The sequence below is a fragment of the Balaenoptera physalus genome, assembly GCF_965194825.1.
Source record: "Balaenoptera physalus genome assembly, chromosome: 5".
NCBI lineage: Eukaryota > Metazoa > Chordata > Mammalia > Artiodactyla > Balaenopteridae > Balaenoptera > Balaenoptera physalus.
Window position 1 is genome coordinate 25,961,625 of NC_138884.1, and position 24,324 is coordinate 25,985,948.

Here is a 24,324-nt window from a genome sequence, read left to right on the forward strand (position 1 = left end):
CTTTCTTGCTCTTCCATAGGGATGCTGATTAAATATGAAGTTAACCATTAGTAGTTGAAGCCAAAAGAGAGAAAAATGTATTTAACATATATTCATTGGGTACTATGTGTCAGGTCCTGCCCTCTTGGCAAGCAGACAAAACTCCTTTCCATGTGTAACCGCAATCTAGACTTCTAGGTATTTTTCTTTCACGTAGTTCAGAAGTTTTTCATTTGGCCCCTAGAACAAAATATTACCTTGTAGAATGTTTTTAAAAACAGCCCTCTAAATTTACTGTCTGTATTCATAGTCTGCATTATGAACTAGAGAAAGCTACTCATTAGAGGAGACGTCTAGCATGGGTCATAGCTGTGAAATGTAACCCTTAGAAATTACTAGGAGAACCATAGGCTTCTTGAATTTACAGATTGTCTGAATTTTAAGCTTCATTTTTGTTCATCCTGGCTTGGCGACCTTCCTCTGTTGGCTAGTCCCATTTTTCTTCCATCTGTTTTTCCTTAAATACATGATTGTTCCTGGGACTATTATTTAATCAGAAGCAAATCTCTGATGGCTTCTTCTAACCCCAGTGGTCTCAGTTTGAAGATTATATAGCCTTTCCTCATTCCATTGAGGAATTCGGGTCTCATAAAGTCACATACTGGTTATTCTTCTTGATAAGGTAAGAATATACAGGAGAACTGATTTCAGACGCATGCAGCAGCGAGCGGTAGCTGGAAGCAAGATCTTAGTTCCCGGACCGGAAGTCCTAACCACTAGACCGCAGGGGCCAGTGGCTAGGGCCTGGATCCCTACTTCTTGCCTGACTTGTCAGGAAGGAATTCAGGCGAGGAGGCAGAAGGTAAAGAGAAAAGTAAAAAGTTTGTTGGGAAAACAAAGTACATGCAGAAAGACGCACGGGCGAACTCAGAGAGAGTCACGCCTTTGGGAAGTTTAAATTCTTTATAAAGGGGCAGTTTTCTGGGTCTTTGTCTTCCTTCTGGCCGATCATCTTGTTTTGTCCCCCCTGGCTAATTTGTCTCGGGACCCTCCCCTTAGGTGCCCACGCACCTCTCAGCCAAGATGGATCCCGACGTGAAGGCATCTGGGAGAAGCAAGAGTCACCATGGCCTGGAGTTGTCCCCTGACTTTTGACCCCCAAGGAGCCTTTTTTTTTTTTTAATTTTTACACTTTATTTATTTATTTATTTATTTTTGGCTGTGTTGGGTCTTCGTTTCTGTGCGAGGGCTTTCTCTAGTTGCGGCAAGCGGGGGCCACTCTTCATTGCGGTGCGCAGGCCTGTCACTGTCGCGGCCTTTCTTGTTGCGGAGCACAGGCTCCAGACGCGCAGGCTCAGCAGTTGTGGCTCACGGGCCTAGTTGCTCTGCGGCATGTGGGATCTTCCCAGACCAGGGCTCGAACCCGTGCCCCCTGCATTAGCAGGCAGACTCTCAACCACTGCGCCACCAGGGAAGCCCCCCCAAGGAGCCTTTCCGCACATGTGTAGTGTCTCCCTTGCCCCAAGGAGGGGGGAAGCAGAGATCCCCTGATCCTTTACTCAGACAAGGTTTTGCCCCTCTCTGTTCCTGCCATGACTGTTGTCTTAAGGTGTCCACAGAAGACAAAGCCTGGCTATTTACCCTGTCTCTGTCATTGCTTCCATTTCGGAGAGCAAACAGGAGGCTGACCGTAAGTGCCTAACCTGGAGCCCACCTACCTCTTGTCTCAGGAAATGCAAACAGGAGGCTGGTTGTAAGTGTCTGGCCTGAAGCCCACTTTTTTCCTGCCTCAGTAGTACGGCCTCCAAAGGTGTAACACCTCCTCCACAGACAAGCTGTTTTTCCACTTGTCAGCAGATCTAGAGCCGAGGCTGTAAACTACCCTGCAGTCTCAATCTCCTCCGCCCACCCTCCCGGTGGATTCGAGACCAGAATCCTCTAGTCTCCACTGACCCCTCTGAACTGTCGTGAGGGTGGGCTGGGAGGTGCAAGCAGGCTTCCCCAGACGATGCCTCTCGCCTTTAGGTCCCCATCCACCCGGCAGAACGGTTATAAGGACGGCTTGCTGTGCTTACGTATATCATCTCATTTAGTCATCGCAGCCCGCTGAAATAGGTTCTGTGGTCCTCATTTGATAAATGAGGAAACCGAAGTCCAGAGAAGTTAAGAAGCTTACCCCGGGTCTCGCAGTCTTTCAGGGACGGAGCCCAAGATTTCAGTTCAGGCAGTGTGATTTAAGAGTGCACACTCTTAACCACCATGGGATACTGTTAATTATTGTAACGTTAAGGGTCTGTCTCTACTTTGGGGGTTCTTTAAGTCGATGCTTCTCAACCACGGATGTGCATCAGAATCACCCAAGAATATTTTAACTGCAGAGGTGCCGGGGCCCACTCCACACATGCTAAATCACAGTGGGTCTTTTAGTATGATAATCCTTTGATAATTTCTAAGGACTCATGTCATATAATGGCAAGATATAACAGGAGAATGAGTAGGTAAATCATGGTGTAACCATGGAATAGAATATTATGCTACTGTTTAATTATTAAGACTGTACAGCATGGAAAATGCTTATGACCAAATGTTAAGAAAAAAAGCAGGATTTCAGATTTAAAATATAATCACTGAAGTGATTTAACTCAGTGAATGAGTTAAAATCAAGCTTAGAGACGGAAGAATTACCAAATTTAAAAATAGATCTGAAGTAATTTCCTGGAATGTAGCACAGAGAGAAGGAAAACTTGAAAGAAAGGGTGAGATACAGGTTACAAGAGAAAGAGTAACAGGAGTCTATATTGAAGTCCTGGAAGGAGATAATAAAGCTACAGATTTCTGGTTCTACTCTTAGAGGTTCTAGTCTAGGGTGAGGTCCAGGTGGCTTGTGGACCACACTTTTAGATTTTAAAACATTGGCTCTGAAGGCAGTTAGTTCATGGCTGAAATGATGTTGATGCCTAGCTTTGCCACTTACTGGTAGTGTTATTTAACTTGGCCAAGCCTCAGTTTCTTCATTTGTAAAGTTGAGATAAATAATACCTGCTTCATAGGATATAGGTATAAGTTGAGTTGTTCAGTGCATGGCACATAGTAAGCACTTAAAAATGGTAGTTGCTTCTATTTTTATATTCCAAAATACACTAATTTGAGTACTGAATGGCAGTTTTATTGATTGGTTTATAGAATCATGGAGCTACACAAAAGCTTCACCAGTCTAGTAATTTATTTTCGGCACAACTTCACTAATTAGTACTGCTTCCACTCTATTTACACCATGTCCTTCCTCCTATCTGGGGTTATTAAGGTAGGAGATGGAAAACAGATGCCATGTCAAAAGCTTACTTTTAGATGTAACACTTGATTTCTTATGAAAATCTTATACGTGCAAGAGGCCAGAAAGGAATCTATTAAATTCTTTTTAAACTCCTTAACTGTGTTCCCTTAGGCGTTATGCATATGATAATTTGCACAAGTATTGTATTACTTTCCTAGGGCTGCATAACAAATTACCACAAATTAGGTGGTTTAAAGCAACAGAAGTTTATTCTCTCACAGTCCTGGAAGCTAAAAGTCCAAAATCAAGTTGTCAGCAGGGCCATGGTCCCTCTGAAGGCTCTAGGGAAGAATCCTTCCTTGCCTCTTTCTAGCTTCTGGCGGTTGCTGGCAGTCCTTGACATTCTTTGGCTTGTAGCTGTGTCACTCCAATTTCTGCCTCTGTCTTCCAAAGACTGTCTTCCCTCTGCCTTTCTATGTCTAAATCTCCCTTTCTCTTATAAAGACACCAGTCATTGGGTTTAGGGCCCATCATAATCCAGTCTGACTTCATCTTAATTAATTACATCTGCAAAGACCCCGTTTCCAAATAAGACCACATTCTGAGGTTCTGGGTAGACATGAATTTTGGGGGGGCAATATTCAACCCATTACAATTGTATTATGGTATTAAGCTTATAAATCAGTGGTTCTGAAAGTCTGTGATAATGACCATTTTAGCCCTATTATGCACTGGGAAAGATATTTACATGTATCCATGGTATCTCCTATATATCATTATTATAGACTTAGGGAATAGTAGAAAATCTTTCAGGTTGGAAAGTTTACCAGTATTTTGAATAATTTATTTCATAAAGTAATTCCTGTGACATTTCTCCATTGAGTAGATGGTGGGCCTTAAATACAGTAGTGTGCCACTGTAAATTGCACAATCTCGAGTAAAATCTAGCGTTTACTTTCAAGTGTGGTATTTTGCTCACTAAACCACAGCCCTATTTAACTTCTATAGAACAGATGTCTCCACTTTAGCAACTTAATGGGTTTACTCAGATCCTGCAAAGTCCCTTACATGAAGCAATTTATTGGTAGTAGATGTTCAGCACCTGGAATAATATGTAGTATTGGGTTGGCCAGAAAGTTCATGGTATAGTAGGTAACCAGTAATTGTTTGTACAGTGGTCAACGTGCAGGTGTTGCTAGAATTATCTTCCCCAAATGAGCACTAGTACTATCATGATGTAGCTAAAGAAGAGACAGATAACATGACATAATAATAATAGGCTATTATTGGAAACAGAGAGTCTTGAACAAGCCGTCACAGCTCCCCTCCACCTGCTGCTTCGTCTCGTCCCTCCCATCTCACCAGCCTTCTTCTCCTTTTCCTCCCCTGCTCACCTGACTACTAATCAGGTGACCCAAGTCCTAGTCAATGAGTTGGGACACTATTACTTAGACCCTAGGTATGTCACCAAACTTTTCCAGGTTGAAATAGGCTTTTTCTGCCTCAGTTTCTCTATCTGTTGGAATCTTTCCATGTCAAGTGAGAGAAAAACCAACTAAAACTAAGCAAAAAATGGGAACTTACTTGATTAAAAAGCTGAAAAGTCCAAAGGAAAAGCTAGCTAGCTTCAAACTCCACTGGATTCAGAGCTGACACTCTCATTTGGCTTCTCTCTGCCTCTCAGCTCTGACTTCTCTTATGTAGGCTCCCGTCTTCAGCTCCGGAAGGTGGCCCCTGCAGCAGCCTCAGGCTCACTCTATTAGGGCACCAAGTCCTGCAGCAGCAAGTCTGCTTTCCTGGAAGCTGAAACTGGTTAAAGGGGTCGCAGATTGAGGGTTCTGGGCCCTCAGTGGTCTGCGTTGTTTCACAGCCCATTCCTGGAGGTGTAACACTGGGGACAGGGAATGGAAGACAGAGTGATAATGTTAACAGCCATTCCCAGGCTCCACTCCTGGAGCTGGTAGTGGGTTAGCTGCACCTCAAACATGTAGACCGAATGGGAGAGGTGGATCGCCAAGTGAAAAATACGAGTACTGGTAAAATTCAAAGAGGGAGCAAAAATAACAAATATCCGTTCATTTCTCCACCCATGAGCAAATAAGACTTCTCAACCCCCTTCATTACTGAAATTGTGTGATCTTGTGTGCTCCCTCGTTAGAGAATTAGTCTGTGTGCCATTCCCATTGTTTTATTTTTTAAGTAAGAACTAGTTTTTTATTTATTTAAAAGTGTGACAAAGAAATTCATAGAAATGGAAATAATACAAAGACATTGAAAAGTAAATTTCCCTTCTATCTAAGATCCCCCTCCTCCCCAGAGAGAAGCACTGTTATGAATGTGTATGTTTATGTGTATAAGCACATGTGTATCCAAACACATATAAACTATAGAGCATATTCATTTATATACACACACATATTCTGTTAATCTATAAGACACTCTGCCCCTTGCCTTTTTTGTTTGTTTGTTTGTTTTTTAATTAATTAAATTTTTTTTTTTTTTTGGCTGTGTTGGGTCTTCGTTTCTGTGCGAGGGCTTTCTCTAGTTGTGGCAAGCAGGGGCCACTCTTCATCACGGTGCGCGGGCCTCTTACTGTCGCGGCCTCTCTTGTTGCGGGGCACAGGCGCCAGACGCGCAGGCTCAGTAGTTGTGGCTCACGGGCCTCGTTGCTCCGTGGCATGTGGGATCCTCCCAGACCAGGGCTCGAACCCATGTCCCCTGCATCAGCAGGCAGACTCTCAACCACTGCGCCACCAGGGAAGCCCTGCCCCTTGCCTTTTTCACTTAATGAACTTAATGAAGGTTCCTCAGCAGCTTATAGACCTCTAGGGAAGCGATATAGCAAAATAATTAGTAGCAGACTCTAGAGCACATTACCCTGGGTTCAAATCCATCTCTGCTTCTTATTAGTTGTTTAACCTTGAACAAGTTGGTTAACCTCTCTGCGTCTGTAAAAGGAGAAGGAAAACAGTCCCCACCTCCCAGAGTTGTTGGGAAGATTCAAATGAGTTAGTATATGTCAAGGGCAGTGCCCAGCACGTGGTAAGTGCTCTGAGAATGTCAGCTTTGGGTATCTACCTTATTCTTTGTAAGGCATTTCATTAATCATATGCAGCTTCTCACTGCTGCTTTTGTACACATACCATCTTTTCGTAGCCTCTGAATCCAACTACTTTCCTTTGTTTTGTCAAAGACAAGCTCAAAAAGCCTACCCTGATAATCCTACTTGATCCTTAATGACAAAATATATTTTGTCATTAAGTTGCCTTTTAATAGCCATGAAGTTTTTTTTCTATAAATGTTCTTTATGAATTGTGGGGATGTTTTATCCTGAATTTATTTTTAGCTCTTTGGAATGTCATTTCAGCTCCTTGTCACAGAATTTATTTCCTATGTAGTTTTCTGACGTATTTATCAGAGTAATAACTCCTTCAGAAAGTCTGCCCTCGGGCTTCCCTGGTGGCGCAGTGGTTGAGAATCTGCCTGCCAATGCAGGGGACACAGGTTCGTGCCCTGGTCTGGGAAGATCCCACATGCCACGGAGCAACTGGGCCCGTGAGCCACAACTACTGAGCCTGCGCGTCTGGAGCTTGTGCTCCGCAACGAGAGGCCGCGACAGTGAGAGGCCCGCGCACCGCGATGAAGAGTGGCCCCCATTTGCCGCAACTAGAGAAAGCCCTCCCACAGAAACGAAGACCCAACACAGCCAAAACTAAATAAATAAATAAATAAAAAATAAAAATAAAGGAATCCCTTTAAAAAAAAAAAAAAAACTCTAGAAAGTCTGCCCTCATCCTTAAACACTCACGCCATGGTGACCGCCTGCTTTCCTTTGCATCTGCGGACACAAAATGTCACCAGCCTCTTCAGTAAACAAAGGTTGTTGCCCTGCCATCAGCCCTCAGACACTGCAGCTGCCCCCAAGGGTGGCCCCCGAGGGCCATTCAGGATAGAGAAAAGCAGGATACCAGCCCTGGAAAGTTCAGATGCACATCTAGGAATGATTTCAATGGACCAAGTCTCTTGCATCTTCCCATACTTAGAAAAGCGCTCAGCTCTCTGACTTGAGATGTCTGGGTGAGGTTCTGTTGGTGGTGGTGGTGGTGGTGGTGGTGCTCTGTTTATTTCATTGTTCAGTTTTTTTGTCTTTGTGATTATCAGCAATCTTTTGATATTCCCCAACATATTTCTATTTTTTCCTCTTTTATTCAACGAAAACTCCTAAATAGCCTGGCTCCTTCCTCCCTTACTTCTTCAGAACCTTTCCACAGCGCTTTGTGAGTGGCTGTCGCCGTGTCTGTAGTCCTCAGGAAGGTCACTGAATAAAATGTTCGTCTCAGCAAAAAAAAAAAAAGAAAGTCTGCCCTGATTTGCCCTCATTTCTCCAACCGACTAGGTTGACCTCTGAGTGTCCCTCCTTAATAGGCCCATGACATCTTTGCCTGCGTTTATTACTGTTCCTCATGTTATTTCAGTTACTCGCTTATGTGCCTGTCTCCCCACCTCTAGACTTTGTTTCTTGAGGACAGGCGCCATGTCTTACTCTTCATGATATTCTTCTGCTGGGAGATGTACAAAAAAGATTTGCTGAATTAAACTGAATTCTTTTTCATTCTTTGGGCACTTGATTGTTGCTCACCAATTAGAAGCTTAACTAGAAATGGAAACTTAAATAGAACGTTAGCTTGTTTTGTTAAAAAGGGTTTAGTTAAAACTTGACCCAGAAGAGTTTCTCTTTCTCCATTTCCTCCCTCTTAGAGTTTTATGTAACATAGATATCCTGATGGCTCCAAATTCTTCTCTCTAGCCTAGACTTCTACTCTGAAATCTAGGCTCCAGGCTTAGCCGCTTGATTGACGTCATTTGGTTGTCTGGTTGACTTAGCAAACTGAATTCTGAATCTTCCCTACCAATCTGCTCCTCCTAATATCTTCCCTTTCTCGGGAAATGGCAGCTTCATCCTTCCAGCTCAGGCCAGAAACCTTGGCGTTATCCTGAACGCCTCTCTTTCTCTCATACCCCACATCTAAACCATTGGGTCATCCTCTTGGCTGTGCCTTCAAAACTTATCCAGAATCTAGTCACTTGTCACCACTGCTGCCACCCTGGTACATGCCACCATCCTTAACATCTTTTTCCAGTGGTTTTAGCTTCCATGGATGATTCTGTCCTGAATCAATTATTATCAGTAGTTGATGATTATAAATTTGTGATTTTCTGTTTCTATTACTCCTTTTATTTTTGTTAGTTGAAATTCTCTGTTTAAAAAAAACACTCTCTGTTCTTTACATTCCTTTAAAAACTTTTTTTAATATCATTAGGAACTCATGGATTTTTTTTGTTATTCAGTTTCTTATAAGCCATTTCTGTCATTATTTATTTTGATGCTAAAATTGTCCAAGTATTGGCCAGTAGGAGTCTTTCGTGCTAGCTCCTATGTCTTTTTGACATGTCCCCACTAGATTTTAAATACTTTCTTATTTCTGAAATAATATGATACTTAGGTTCACCCTATAGTTTCCCTACCCCAGTCCTGTAATCGTCCATCTCTCCAAGAAGCCCTGGTTCCTTTTATTGGAGAAATTTCTTCTGGTCTCTTTCACTAGGCAGAGCTAGAAAATTGATTTTTTTTTTTTAAATCTTGAATTCATACTGATACCTTTAATTCCAGTCCAATGTCACAGGCTTCTTCCTTCCTTCCCTTGTTCCGTATTTGTATTGCCTTTCTCCGATAATGAAAACCCTAGTTGCCAATGATATCAGCATACTTACTCATTTTTCTCAGTCCTTTGCTACGTACAGAATAGTTTCACTAATATCAATACTAGCTACGAACTTACTAAATATAGTTCCAAATTTCTTTGCAGTTCTTCTGACCTTCAGATATATTCAATAGAGGGTATTCAGTCAGAGTAATGTGTTCAAAAATTCTTAGAATAAATTTTTTCCTTCCATTAGAAATATAGTCAAATTTTTTATGTGTATTCAGTTTCAGGGATTTCCCATCCTTACTGATTTAATTTTATTTTTTGAATATCAATATTTATCAGTCTCATAATATTTCATTTATATGAGATTAACTAGACCCTTTAGAAGTTGTTATAAAGTCGAGTTATTTTATTACTTTTAAAAATAATAACAGAAAAGGAATCAGTCAGAGCCTTGATTTCAGTTGTGTTCTGGATTGTTAGTTCAGAAACCTGAATCCATCTAAGGCTAGAACATTCCATTTGTAGATGTCAGAGTCTTCTTGGCCTTCCTCCTTTCCTCAACGTTTATGTAGCGCATGTCTATCTAGCGCACACCACACGCCAGGCACGGTTCTGAGCTCTGTGGTCACACGTGTGAATGTGATCATCTCTGCCCCCAGGGTTATATGGAACAGCCAGGAAACAGTGTATACAGGTACATACAGGATGATAATCTGGGTATTACCCAGGATTTCCTGGAGGAATGCCTCTTCAAAAGATGCTCTGCAGTGTGTGTAGGACTGGGCGGGGGGCTGGGGGATACACCCTTACCCTGAGATCACCTCTTGGCTAGGTAGTCCCAGCCCCCTCTATTTTTGACAGAATGCTCATGGCATTTGAAAGGTGCATTTTCAAACCAGAGACTAGAGAGCTGGGTATCCATTTCAGGCACCTTAGTAAGAACAAATCACACCAAACATACCTCACTGTCTTCTTTGGCAGGGTTTCTAGGATTGTGGAATACTGAGATGTTGGAGATCTCTGGTTTTATACTTCAGGGGTTAACAGTATTTCTCATGCTGGTGATGTCAACCTGGAGGGATATTTCCCGCCCCAGGGATCTTTCCCCAACTACTTCAATATATTTTATCAGTGTCTTCAATGGAGGCTGTATCACATTTGCAATGACATAAAGTGATAGATAACAAATAATTTAACTTCAAGTTAATTTTGAAAAGCTGGGGCAAAGGGCTAAATTCTTTTTTTAATGTAAAATTTGTTTATTACTTTTGGATTTTAAAATTCAGAAATAGACTTGAACAACCATATCTTCATCAGAACCAAGGGCTAAATTCTTAAGCGATGATATTTAAAAGAGTTGACTGCATCCAGAAAACAAAGTACAGGGTAGGAGGGATATGCATGCAAAGAGCTCTAGAAGTTTTAGTTAATAATGGACTCAACATGAGCCAACAATGTGATGTGACAACCAAACAAGTAATTCCACATTGGGCTCCCTTAATAGAAGTAGTATATAAAAGCAGACGGTGGTCTCACTCTCACACCAGGAAAACTGTGTACAGTGCTGGGCACCCTGTTTGTAGAGAAATAGAAACTTGAGTGTGTTCAAACCAGAATAGTGACAGAACTCGAACCTTCCTCAAAGGGTCATTGAACATGAGAATATTTATAGCCTGGAGAATTTGGTTGTCTTCAAATATTTGGACGGCTGTCATAGGAAGGAAGGACGAGGTGTGTCCTGCCGTCAAAAGAAGATGAAATAAAAAGAACTGAGTGGAAGCCCCAGGAGGCAGAGGTTTCACTTGTCACTGAGAGTCAGAGCTGCCTAAGAATGGAATGTATAGCCCCAGGATGAAGTTCATTGTCACTGGACTGGTTCAAAAAATAAACTGGAAGACTACAGGGCAGGGAAGCTAACTTGTGTTAAGATCCTTTGCGATAAGTAAATTCTTTTTTTTTTTTATGCCTTTAAAAAGATTTTTTACTTAGTAAGTTGTACCTTCATAATAAGGGAAAATCAAGATTTGGTTATAGGGCAGTTATAATTTTCTGGCAAATCCCTAAAACTAATATAAATTAATAGCTTGCAGAACATTTTATCCAAGCATCAAAGTGTATGATTTATTTCTAATACTTTGTTTTAGTCTGTATAGGCTGAACAATATAAAGTTATCACATTGTAGGGTTTTTTGCAGGTTTAAAGTACTATTGTTTTTCCAGATTACTGGCTGATGTTATCCTAGACCATGTTAGAAATTTTGGTGTTTCTCCCTTCCTCCTTTTGCTTACATAATAGTATGTAGATGGTACAATATGTTGGTTAACCTCAGTCTGACACTTAGATCATGTTTTCTCTTTTGCCCTATCAGTGTCTGGGATGTAAATTAACCAGTAAAGTGGCAACAAGAAATCAGACAAAGAAAATTTCCCATTTCTACTCACTTGTAATTCTCCTAATTTTGTAGGGGTTTTCCACAGGAAATCACAGAAGAATAGTTGAAGTGCTTTATCTTATGTACTTTCCTTCTGAGGAAAGGAACAGTTAATTGTCTTCTTCCCAGAGTGGTCCAAATTCTTGTACAGGCAGCTGTGTTTACTATAGTACAAATTAAATTCTATATTAAGTGATGTCTGTAAGTACTTTCAGTCATTAAAAGCCAAAGTATTTACTTACTTCTCTAACCAGTGGATTTCAGTGAAGGTGATAGGATGGGTTTTCTAAGCAAGAAAAATATATCATGAGGATGATTAGTATGCCTTTAAACAGAAAGAAATCAATGACATTTAATCCCAAGTAAATTTGAATATCACAGAGTCAGAAGATACTCTTAATTATCTCAAATTAGGTTTTCATCAAACACAATGTGTTGAGAGACTTTAAAACTATTTTAAAAGAATGTTTAAAACTTATATTAATAATTTCTATTTTCAAAGAATAAATAAATCCAAAACCTAAAGTTTTTATTTTGCACATACTTCAGTCATACCTTACATGTGATCTAATCCTCCTAGTTACTTTTATGTAGTTTGTAAGGATTTAAAAAAAAAAGCTTTGTAGATTAAAAGTTTTCATTCTGTTTTTGGTTTGCTTGTATGTTTCTCTCCCACCCCCCTACTTGTATAATTGAAGCATTTTTGACATATCCCCAGAAAAGTTGGTTCTTTATTATCAGGATTTAACTTACCCAGGGCAGGACCCTTCTTGGATTTACTGAAAATAAACACTTTGGTTACTCAATTTCAGTTTGAATGAGAAAAGTTGAAATCTTTGCCTAACATGAAGGTTTTTCTTTGTCTCTAAATTTTGATTTTCCATGCTATCAGAAGCCCCATTGCAACAGGTAATTTGAGTGTTGATTGTATGTTTTCTCAGTTTGTAATTGTGTTAAATGTATTTAAAATGTTCACAATTTTAAAAATAAGTTTACTGTTAGGATCCTTCCAACTCAGAAATTCTGTGATTTTAAACTTTTTTTTTTTTTTTTTAGTTTGAAAATGTGATCTTTGGGGTGTTGTCCTGTGTGTCATATATATATATATATATATATATATATATATATATGACTAGGAATCATAGAATTTCAGAGCTGGAAGACATATAGTTGTTATCTAGTGATTCTACACATGAAGAATTCGGAAGCCCAAAGAGATTAGGGGCCTAACACAAGATCATAGCAGTAACTGGCAACTGGAACTCTGGCCGCTTACTGGAGTACTGAAAATCTGCTCTGAAAATTAACCCAAATTATCTGAAAATGTGCAGACTTCAGGAGAACGTTCCTCTACAAATTTAAGAATGTTGAGGCATTTATATTAAGCACCATTTATTTAAATCCTATAAACTGTGCTCTCGTCCCTGTTGTTTTCTCCAAACTTGGAATCACACTTGAAAATAAATTACAACTTGGGGTAGGTTAAAGTGTCTTGACTTCGCACTCCTGGGGTATTTTTCGGTAATTTAGAAGTGTGAACTGACTCTGAAGTTAGGCCTGTTTTCAGGCGGGACGTGCCCGCGCACCTCTGCGATGCTGGTGGGGAAAGCCCTCCTCGTGTAGCTGCCCCGGCAGAGTCTAGCTGGGATGATGAATGTGAGATCACCTCTCCGGGTTACACGGGGCTTGCGGCCAAGGCAGCGCTTCTGGTCCTCCCTGTCTCACTTCTGTTTTATCTGGAACCAGCCCTTGATGAGTGTCTTCCGTCCATCCTGCCACCTTGGCCAAACTCCAGCACCATGGGGAAATTGTATGTCAGGGTTAAATTCTCCCTGAGAATTGAATTTATAAAAATTAAAGATGTTTTAGCACCTCTACAGCCAGTCTGTCTGTAAATGGAAGTTATTTTCTCAGTGGAAAAGCCTAAGGGAGTACAAATACTTCAAAAAAATCCTCTTAGAAATAAAATGGTGCCAGGGTTAGGTCTTCCTAAATGCGATTTCAAGCCAAGGAGTCAGTAGCATTTCACAAGTTAATTGGCTTCATGCACTCACCTTTTGCTAGGGCTTTTCAGAAACTTCTCAGGGTAATCCCTCATAGTTATAGTAGAGAGATAAACCACATCACGTGACTATAACCCTTCAACAGATCTTAAGGCAAGATGGCCTGATGGGCCCTGCTGTCAGCATTCTTTCCTAACACTGCCTGGGAGCTGTTACCTACTTGGCTGCTCCCTGGAGCCAGTGATTTATTCAGTCATTAGTTCTTTGAACAGCTATTAATTAAATACTACTGGTTCCATCCTGGGGGTTGGGGAAATAGAAAGAATTAAATAATGCCTTGGTCCTCAAAGACCAGTCAGTTTAATAGAGGAACTAAGATACGTCCTTAAATATCTGAAATATGATAATATTGTTTGTTTTATTCACCACTGTAGAACCAGCACCTATAGCTGCCAGGTAGGAATTGCAGAATAAAGTAGTATTTTTCAAATGAAAGAGTGAATGACCTAATGGCCCCAAGGTAAAAGATCCAGCTAGTTGGGGTGGGCAGAGAAGACTTCGAGGCAGAGATTGCGTTTGGGGCTGGATCTTGAGGGAGAGGTAGCAATTTGAAAGCATGAATCTAACTAGAGAAGATAGCACAAGCAGAAAAGTCAGCAGCAAAGGCTCAAAAATAGAAATCTCTGAGGTTGGATGGGAAAAGTGAATAATTCTGCTGGAATGAAGAGTACATGAAAGAGAAAGGTGGGAATGAGGCTAGAGAGGTATGATAGGGCCAAATCGTGCAAGCCTCGGGAATTTAGACCACATTTTGTAGAAAGTGGATAGATTCTATAAGTTTTAATATAGGAGTGATATGCTATAATGAGCATTGTGCTTTAGGAATATAAATCTGGTAGCCATCTGCTGAGGGATTAGAAGGGAAAAGCACAGGGACACCAAGTGGGAAGAATTGCAGTGATTCCTCATGAGTTAAACTCTGGTTCAGGCTGAGATAGATAAACTAGGGGAGTGAGAATAGAGGGAAGGGACAGGTGCCGGAGATTTTGGGGAGTGCCACCTGGCTGAATCAGTGAATTCAGCAATTGATTACTTGTAGAGGACGACAGAGGAATCCCAGATGATAGGAGAATTTTGGTGCAGTTGCTTAGAAGGTGGTGGTTTCACTTACTAGGAGGTAGAGTAGGTTTCAGAGGAAGGCCATTCATGGGCCTTCAGTCGTGGGCAAATTGAGTTATAAGTTATGGACAGGAAGTGCCCTGCAAGCAGCTGGAAGGGTTACGGATTCTTAAGAGGAAGGTAAGCACATGAGACTTATTGAGGAGTCATCCTGCATGGACTAGATAATTAAATCCAGGAGACTACATAAAAGTGTCAAGAGAGTGATTACGGTAATGGTTAGAGATAGACCAAGGACTGATCTCCGGCAAGACTTCTTTTGAGGAGGAAGCGTGCTTTAGCAGAACTGTCTAATGAAGTGGGAGGGGACCATTTTGAGGAGGGAATGTAACACATCCTAGGCTACAGAGAGGTTAAGTGGGATGAAGAATAAGAAATGGCTGGTCAGTTTGGAAACATGGAGTAAATCATGACCTTGAAGCACGTATTTCTTTGGGACATAGAGGGATTAGTTAATTTGCAAAGGTACTACAGATTAAGTTGGGGTTTCAGCATTGGTGATTAGAGCTTTTCTTGCATACTTGATAAGGAAAAAAGAGAATGGCACTCAAGCAGGTATAAGTGCCTTTTAAGAATGTTTCTTACTGAATTACAGAGAAAATCAAATGAAAGAATGGTTCTGTATTTCTTACTGTAGTGCCTGGCTCATAGGTTTCAATAAATGCTAACCTGTACCGTTGTTATCATCATTATCAGAGAAAGAGTTGTTCCGAATAAGGGAGAAGAGTGTACGTGATTTGTGGATTAAGGGGAAGCGTCCTTTGGAGAGGGAGGGAGGAGAGTAATTTGAGGAGATCTGGAATAAGTCTGGCAGTAAGTGCAAAAACAGAGTGGTTGGACCTAGAAGAGGGAACAGACCTACATTTCTCTGAATTGGCAGCGGATATGTAAAGTAATGGGGATGTTTTGAGCCTGGGTGACAGTAAGAAGAGAGGTTGAAGAGCCTGGCATGCAGTGCATTTTCACCTTCTCATTACAGTCAGAGGAAATCTCAACTGCAGATATCTGCTTAAAACATGAAGAGACAAAACAGAATCACTGTCATCTATTCTGCCCCTGCTATGAATCGAGCACTGTATTTGACACTTTAAATTGCCTCCTTTAATCCTGGTGAAAATTCAGACATTATGTATTGGTATTCACATTTTACAGATGAGAAGACACGTCAGAAAGGCTGAGTAACTTGCCCAGGATGGCACAGCTAGTAATGGGAGGAGCCAGGATTCAGAGCCGGGTCCGTCTGACTCCAGAGCCTGTGCTCTTTATTGAAAGGGAGCCCAGTAGTTTGAGATCTTGGAGGTGTAGGCCTGCACTGCTTTATGGGAAGGTCCTGTGGAGTGGTTATTCCTGTCAGTCACCAGGGTGAATGTCAAAGAAGGGCCCTCTCATTTGGGGAGTACATGACTGTGAAACTGGGGTGAACCAGAAATGTGAATTCTGGATCCCTGAGGGCAGTAGTAAGGCAAGGAATAGAGAAAATGTTCTGAGTCAAGTCCCTAGCCTCTTCAGTGCAGCAGGAGAATGCCTTACGGGTAACAGCAGCTGGGGCGGGAAGGGGGAAGTTCAAGGGGGTGTCTTGGACTTTCGGGAGCGCTGTAACCTTGATTTTCCAACAAGATGATGATTCAAGAGCCACCTTCCCTTCACTTTCCCACAGTTGCCTGAGTTCCTGACCCTCAGCAGTTAGATTCCTCTAACCATACTGCAGGTCCAGACAGAGCCCACACCCAGACGCCCTTCAATCAACTTACGCTAATGTTCTGCTCTGGTGTAAATAATCACTTTCTAATTTAAATAGCCTGTTGAGAGGCTGCACTAGGATCTAGCCTTTTTTTTTTTTTTTTTGAAAAGACAAAATAACAAAAGAAAGAATATAATTTCCTAATTTCCATCCCCTACCTAGCACAGCTCTTTATATTTTAATAAATCGCCTTCCATAGATAACATTTTAGTCATCTTATTTAATCATGCATTTGCTACAGGATTAATTATTGAATGCGCACAGTATAACAAACATTATTGCAGGCATTTGGGATATGACAGGGAAGAAACCATTGTCCCCACTCTTACAGAGCCTCTGTTCTAATGGGGAAGTTAGGCAATAATCAAAATAAGTAAGATATGTAGTATATTAAATGGTAACTAATGCAGGGAGAAAAATAAAGCAGGGGAAAGTAGCAAGGAATTCGGGGATGGGAGTGTTAAAAATTTAGATAGGCGGTAGGGAAACCCATGAAAGCTCCCCTGAGAAAACGGCATTTCTGCAGATCCTGAAGGGAGGTAAGAGAACATGCAGGCGTCCAGGGAAAGAGTGTTCTAGGCAGGAGCTCTCAGGTAGGAGCTGAGCTGGCAAGGAGGCTGATGTGGCTCCAGAAGGAGTAAGAAACAAGATCAAAGAGGAAGTGGGGTCAGAGGGCCCAGGGCCTGTGTGCTGTTGTAAAGACTTTGGCTTTTAAGATGGAAAGCCATTAGAGGTTCTGAGGGTTTTTTTAACTTCTTACCATGGAAAAATGTAATCATATATACCCAAAACACTACAGTGAGTCCCCTTGACGAGTCATCCATCTTCAACAGCTTTCACTTTTGGAGGACTTTGATCAGAGGAGTGTCCACATTTGGCATGACCTGACTTGAACAGGATCGCCTAGGAGAACAGGCCATGGGGAAGTGGGGGAGGCATAGGAAACATAGGAGCAAAAACTCAGGAAACTAATCATGGCGGCTTGAAACCAGGGAGTAGCAGTAGAGACGATAAGAAGTGGTTAGTTTGGGAATATCTTTTAAAGGTCTGACTAAATACTATATATTTTATGCTTTATTCAAAAAAAAGAATTTGAGAATGCACGTAGTGCAGCAACGAGGGTAAGGAGATGTAGAAAAGAAATTCAGTAGAAAAGAATACTACTGTTTTAAGTTTTATTTTCTATTTAAGAATAAACCGGGTTTAGGGGCTTCCCTGGTGGCACAGTGGTTAAGAATCCACCTGCCAACGCAGGGGACACGGGTTCGAGCCCTGGTCCAGGAAGATCCCACATGCTGCAGAGCAACTAAGCCCGTGTGCCACAACTACTGAGCCCTCGTGCCACAACTGCTGAAGCCCGCGTGCCTAGAGCCCGTGCTCCGCAACAAGAGAAGCCACCGCAATAAAAAAGAGCCCGTGCACTGCAACGAAGAGTAGCCCCCCGCTCACCGCAACTAGAGAAAGCCTGCGCATAGCAACAAAGACCCAATGCAGCCAAAAATAAATAAATAAATTTATTTTAAAAAGTAAATAAATAAAAGAATAAACCAGGTTTATAAGCCAGGTTCCAATAAAAACTGGCCTATAAATGAACATTTGCAACACAGTTCATCCATAAGTTACATATTATTTTGTAACCATGAACAATTGGGCCATGCAAAGGGTAAACATTTATTTTTAATTTACTAATTAGATAATGACACCTATTGAGGTGCAAGTCCCCAGCAGTCCCCAGAGTTAGCAATAGTGTGTTACTTGATTTTCTGAAAGAAGTATGATTTATAAGTGGCTATATTTGATGTAATGAAACTGAAAATTCAAATAAAACAAAAACTAGGGGTCAAAGTATGACAAAAAACACAAAACTCGCAAAGTGGAGTTTTACATAGATAGTGATTTTATTCCACTTCTCTACATAGCTGATGAAGCCCTCTTTGTCTGTTTTGTTGTGTTTAATGGCCCAGTTTGCCCTTCCAATCCCAGGCAAACATCTGAGCCATATGTGCTATTGGTCAAATAAGTAGGGCAATAAAAAAGACGAAAGAATGTGAATGAATCAACGCAAATCCAGGAGCATTACTGGAAAAACAACCATGTTGTCAACAGTGAGTGGGCCAGAGAGGATATTTTCATGTCATCCCATCTTATAAGAACACCGCACCTACATTCAGAAGACTCAGGATGAATTCCAACATCCTCCGGATCTTGACTGTCTGACCTTGGGTTATGTCATTTGTTAATCTGTCTAAACTTCTGTTTTCTTATCTGCAAAATGGGGATGATAGTACCAAGTCTGTCTGCTTCACAGGGTCATTGGGAAATCCAGGAGGGAAACAGCCCCTTTTTATAAAAGAGAAGGAAAGAAACTGGTGCTTCCATAGTACATGCCGTGTGCCAGACACTGTGTGGTTCTCACAACAGCCCTCTGAGGTCCCATTATTGTCCCATTTTGTAGGTATAGAGCGTGCAGCTCAGAGAGGTTATTTAACTTGTGTAAGCCCACAGAGCTGGAAGAAGAAAGAGCTGGGATTTGGTCCCAGATCGGATCAGCTTGAAATCTGCTGGCTTAAAAAGAAGGAACTAACTTTACCAAGCGTCTTCCTACCCTATGCCAGAAACTATTAGATATGGTTCTGTACTATCTTGTTTGATGAAGGTTATTCAGTACTTCCTGTGTACTCAACAAATAATAAAGAATAAAGAACACTAAAGTCTCTTTTGCATCACTGAGAGGAGGTATATTATGAAAATAGTGTTCTTTTCTTTCCTTCTCCTCCTCCTCTCCCTCCCCCCCTTCCCTTGTCCTCCTCCTTCTCCTTTTTCTTCATTTTGTAATATGACTTGCACCGTAACAGAGGAGAATCAATGCACAGTTTAATAATGTCTGTGGCACAATTTTGTTTAGAAAGAAGCCTTACAAAGGGACAAGTGCACTTCTGCCATCTCACACCTCTCACTGAGACCTTCTTCCCCACAGCACACACCAACAAAACCAAACAAACAGGTTTTTCAGGGATAACTGTCATGAACACTGTGCTAGGCAGAGGAGAGCCATAAAACACTGCGCACACTGGACACATACAGAAGAAAAGGTGATTAAGCCAGGTGGTAGCCAGTGTAATGATGGAAAATGTGAACGGGCTTTGAAGTGGTTAGTGAACCACTAACGGTGGTCATTGGGAAATCCAGGAGGGAAACAGCCCCTTTTTATAAAAGAGAAGGTGGACAGACCCAAGTTCAGAGGGCTGCCCAATCACTCCAGTTACAGGAATGATGGCAGTTTAATTCATCGTAATGTGCCTCAGTTCCCTTGGCTGTGGAATGGGGTGGCACTACTGACCCCGCAGGGCTGATGTGAAGATGGGCTGAGTTAACAAGTCCCCTTCCCTTCCATAAAAACAGAAAGTGAGGAAGTATAGGTAGATGTGCTCTGGGACTTTAACAAGCAAGAGAGGTAAGACAGTAACCCTTCAGTTGCCAGTTGGTTTTACCATCTTCCTGTTGCAATAAACTCTGTATAATTTTCCTGCCCTCTTCCTATCACATTCCCCAGAAAAGGGACGGTGGTGGAGTTTGTGGGCTAAAGTGGTGAAGGGAGTGTCATGGAAGATTCAGATTTAGGTTGTACCCTTGAAGAATGGATGGTTCTACACAGGGAAGAGAAGGAAGGGACACCCCCAGGTGGTAGGAACCACGGGAAGGAAACCCTGAGAGGTGGCAGTAAGTACGACTGAGGAGACCATGAGTCGGACTGTCACCGCAGAGCTTTCGTTTGTGCTGCTCTCCCTGCCAGCAATACTCTTCGCAACCCCTACCCACCCGCTTGTCCCTTGTTACATTCTTACTCTTCTTTGAGAGCTCAGCCCTCATTACTCCCTCAAGGAGCTTTCTCTGACATCCTGACCAGGTCACATCCCTGTTCTGTATGTCCTGTGTAAGTGCTTCATAGTTATGTACTTAGGTTTATTTGTGATATTTTTGATTAGTATCTGTCCTACTCCTTCATTCCCATAAGAACAGGAGTTATGTCTGTTTTCTACTCAGCTGTGTATCCCTCCACTCCCTGACCTACTGCAGTGCATGGGACATAGAAGGGGCTTAATAAGTACTCACTGAATAAATGGATACATTTTGGTTTGTCGGTGAGGTAATAGCCTGGATAGGAGAGAGGGTTTATATTTGAGATTGCTAATCCTGTTAGGTGCCCAGCACTTAACTCATTTAATCCTTAAAAACAATCCTATGAAAGCAAATGTATTATTGCTTTCATTTTAAAGGTGGAGAAGCTGATGTCCAGTGAAGTTAACCATCCTTCCCTGCTGGCCCAGCTATTAAGTGACAACAGAGGGATTTGAGCGCAGCAGCCTGGCGTCAGAGCTCTTGAATTTAACCACATTCCTCTGCTGCTTTAGCAGTAGAGGTCAAAGTTAGATACACAAGTGAAGTAAGGGTAGATTTCTGTTTGAAAAGTGTGGATTTTTCCCTCCTCCTCCTCTTCTTCAAGTATCATCATCATCACTTCATGAGGAAAAACTCAGCAGAAAAGAACTACTTCATGTGTCACGTCTCATATTCATGTTGACTCTACCTTCTGCCAAAGTGATAGGTCCAAATTAACTCAGCAAGTAAAGTGGACCTTTCAAAATCTGATTCTTAGAAAATTCTAGATTACTTCTCTTGATCACCTTTAAAGAACCAGTATGCACTTTTCCAGAGCATGACAGAGTTAGTTGCTTTAAATAAAAGGAGGTGATTTGACTAAGTTTGGTATTATCTGAGATACTTGGTTTCTGTTTCTTACTCAAAAAGCAGATGTAGCCTGTGGTCATCAGTAGGTATTGAGTCATAAAGCTCCTGGAAGAAAGGCTTGATTTCATCAAGGAAGCCAAGGAATCCTGAGCACCTCCAAGAATGATAGCTGTTACTACAATAACATAATTATTACTAAAATAAATAAATAAATAAATAACAAAGCCCAGTAAAATATGTCACTCTAGAAAAAAGGCTTACCCTAGGAATAGAAGTGGCCTGAATTGGTCATTTATTCCAGCCACCTGCCTTTAAACGGGATTTATAAACATTCACCTCAGGGCAGTTGTATTATTTAAAGGTCTCTAGGTAGAGGAATGTATTACAGTAATAAGATAGTGGTTAACACTGTGTATTGCTGTTATTTACTGGGCAGTGGTCTTCAAGACTTCACATGCATTAATGTATTTACTCCTCATAACAAACCTGTGAGGTCCTGTTATTATCCCCATCTTACAGATGAGGAGCTGAACCTGCCCGAGGTCACAGAACTAGTAAATGGTGGAACTGTCTTCAAACCTAGCTAGTCTGTCTGTCAAGTACCTGCTGTTCCTGTGTCCCTTGGTAGCTTATGGTCACCTTTGTCTCCTTGGTTCTAAGTGATAGCTTAACTGGTATTTAAGCCATTAGTGTTTATTAAAAGCTTGCTATGCTCAGACTCTTTAAAAAATAACCCACCCTTTCTGGCAGGTACAGTTGCTTTCTATAAACTTAATTTTCAAGGGAACCACTATGCAAAGAAGTAAAAGGGAGGCTGAAAAAAAATAATCTGATTCTCCATAGAACAAATGAATTTCTGAGTCAGTTGCAAATAGCTCTCAGTCATTGGTGGCATTTTATGAAGTATTCCCTCCCCTAAGGTAGAATTCCACTGTCTTCCTTAGCCATAGAGCCTGAAAATAGAAAATAGTATTTTTTTGTGTGTCCCCATGCCTCAGCTTACTTCCTTCAGTCAGTATTTTGGAAAGTCCACAAAACCCAGGGGCCTCCCTGTCATTGCCCTGTGGCCTATGTGAAAAACCAGATGATGCCATGCTGACTTGAACTCTTTCAAATGGATCAAACAGCACATTAGTCACTGGCACACTTCTCAGGTCCTTTTACCTCAGAGACTACCCAGTTCCTCATTCTTGCCACCCTTCGATCGTGAAGTAATAGCAAGAAAAAGATGTGAGTACTTTTTGAGGAGACCTCCCACCTCTTTCCTTCAGTGCCTGTGACTGATTCCTTCATAGTGGTGACGTTGAAGGGTCCAGATATCCAAAGGGATTGGGCTTTAATGGATGGATTTCTTCTGGTGCCCTGCTTAAGTGGAAAGCCTACCTGATTTCACCCAAGTGAAGCGTTTGGTCATGCCTTACACTGTTGCATTCCTATGCTCAGTGCACTTAAAAGTGAAATTACATGGTCTATTTCATGCTCTTTCACTGTTTATTTACTGTTGAAGAAATCCCTGTGAAATATGTCATCATAACAAAGGCTGATTTCAGATGTTGACACCAAGACACAGAACTGACATCAGCAATCCAGGGAGTATGTAGGGACAACAGCCAACTTTGGAGCAAACCCAGAACTTTTCATTCCCTGTCCTACCCTGAAGGGCAAAGGCTTTCTACCTGTTATAAAAGGGAAAGCACTAAGTTCATGATTGGTTTTATGCCCAGGGGGCTTTTTAAGTGCTTAACCTGTTTAAGAAATTATTTATTTGTGCTCTGAGGTGGTCAGAACCTAATTTAATCCTAAGCATTCTTTGTGATTAGCTTGCTCTGCAAGGACTGGAGGACATTCCCGCAGGTGGCCCTGCTCCTTGGGAAGGGGTGTTAGCGGGCTGGGAAGCAAACTTTTGCAGCGGTTCTGAGCCTGGGTTCAGGCAGAGAGGCCCTAAGGTTTCCAGTGGAGCTACGCTGTGGACAGAGGGAGTCTGTCCTTTGTTCAGGAGAGGAAACTTCTCTCCCCCAAAAGCCTCTGGGGAATAATCCCAGTTCTCATCAACTTCTCCTCAACTCTTGCGGTGGGAGATTGGATTGGGAAAAAAATCCATACCGAAAACATCCTAACAAAACCATGCCTCAATGGAATATAAATTCATCTGATGGTATTTATAGTAGAAGTAGATTGGTGGAAAGGAATTCTGTTTCCAAGCAATTTTACTGGCAAGCGTAGGTTCTTCCTCAAGTATATATCAGAAAGACATCCATCAAGGATCCATTGCTACGTGAGATTTCTATCTACTTTCTTTTTCTTCTGAGCTAAGGGTTGCTTGTGCAGATTAAAATATTTCTAACGATTGTATAGTTGGGAGGTCCTGGATTTAGGTCATATACTTCCTCAAAAAGAGACAGTATGAGCTAAGGAGATAGGGTGACCAGCTCTTCTCGTTGTTAGCCCTGAAAGTCCTGCATCCCAGGAAACCCTCTCATTCCCGGGCAAACGAGGATGGCCGGCCACCCTTTGAGGAGATACAGTGCATTTCCAACAGTTTGGCTGAATTTATCACAGGTTTCTGACTTATAATATTCAGGAAGTTTAAAAATAAGGCCGTTGGTCTTTTCTGTGAGTATGATTTTAGTGTTGGGGCTTTCTCAAGGAAGGAATCTGTGGTCTCCTATAGAGGGCTGGAGAACCAACGAGAGGAGAAAGGGTGTCCAAGCTCTCTTTACTTAAAATGTCATTATCTCCTTGCAGTTTTCTTTTTATTGCTCTTGTCATCATTTTAAAGGTATAACAATAAAAAATATGAATTACTTTAAATGGAAAAATCTTATAAAACAAGAGCTAAACAGGTGTCATATCTAAGGGTTTGCACTTAGGTAGTACGCTGATTTGAATTAAAGAAACCGCTCACTGCAGGCCAAGTCCATGGGCTTGGGTGTCCATGGCCAACCTTCATAGCCGGGTCCCTGGGCAAGACTCTCTCTCCTGCCTAATCTCACGGCAGAGAGTTAGGACGGACACTTTCTGCTCACCTCTTTCCTTCTCTTGATTTCCATCAGTCAGTCAACCCCAATACCCTTCTCACCGATCTTTTACCCACCTTTTATGACCAAAAGTGCAATGAAGGTGCAGCTGAAAATGTGTTCTTGGTTAGTAGGAAGGGGATACAGCATCCTCCAAGATGTGCTCTTCCTTCCGATTTTAACAATACGTGCTGTATTTTAACTGGTCTGCTTCCTGCAGAATATCTTTCACGCCCAAA

The 24,324-nt window shown here is 41.6% G+C and overlaps 1 protein-coding gene across 1 annotated transcript in view; it reads left to right on the forward strand.

Annotated features, from left to right (window-relative positions):
• The window catches only part of NFKB1 (nuclear factor kappa B subunit 1), a 124,514-nt gene that overhangs the window by 42,346 nt on the left and 57,844 nt on the right, over positions 1 to 24,324 (forward strand). The gene's annotated exons all lie outside the window — the stretch shown is intronic.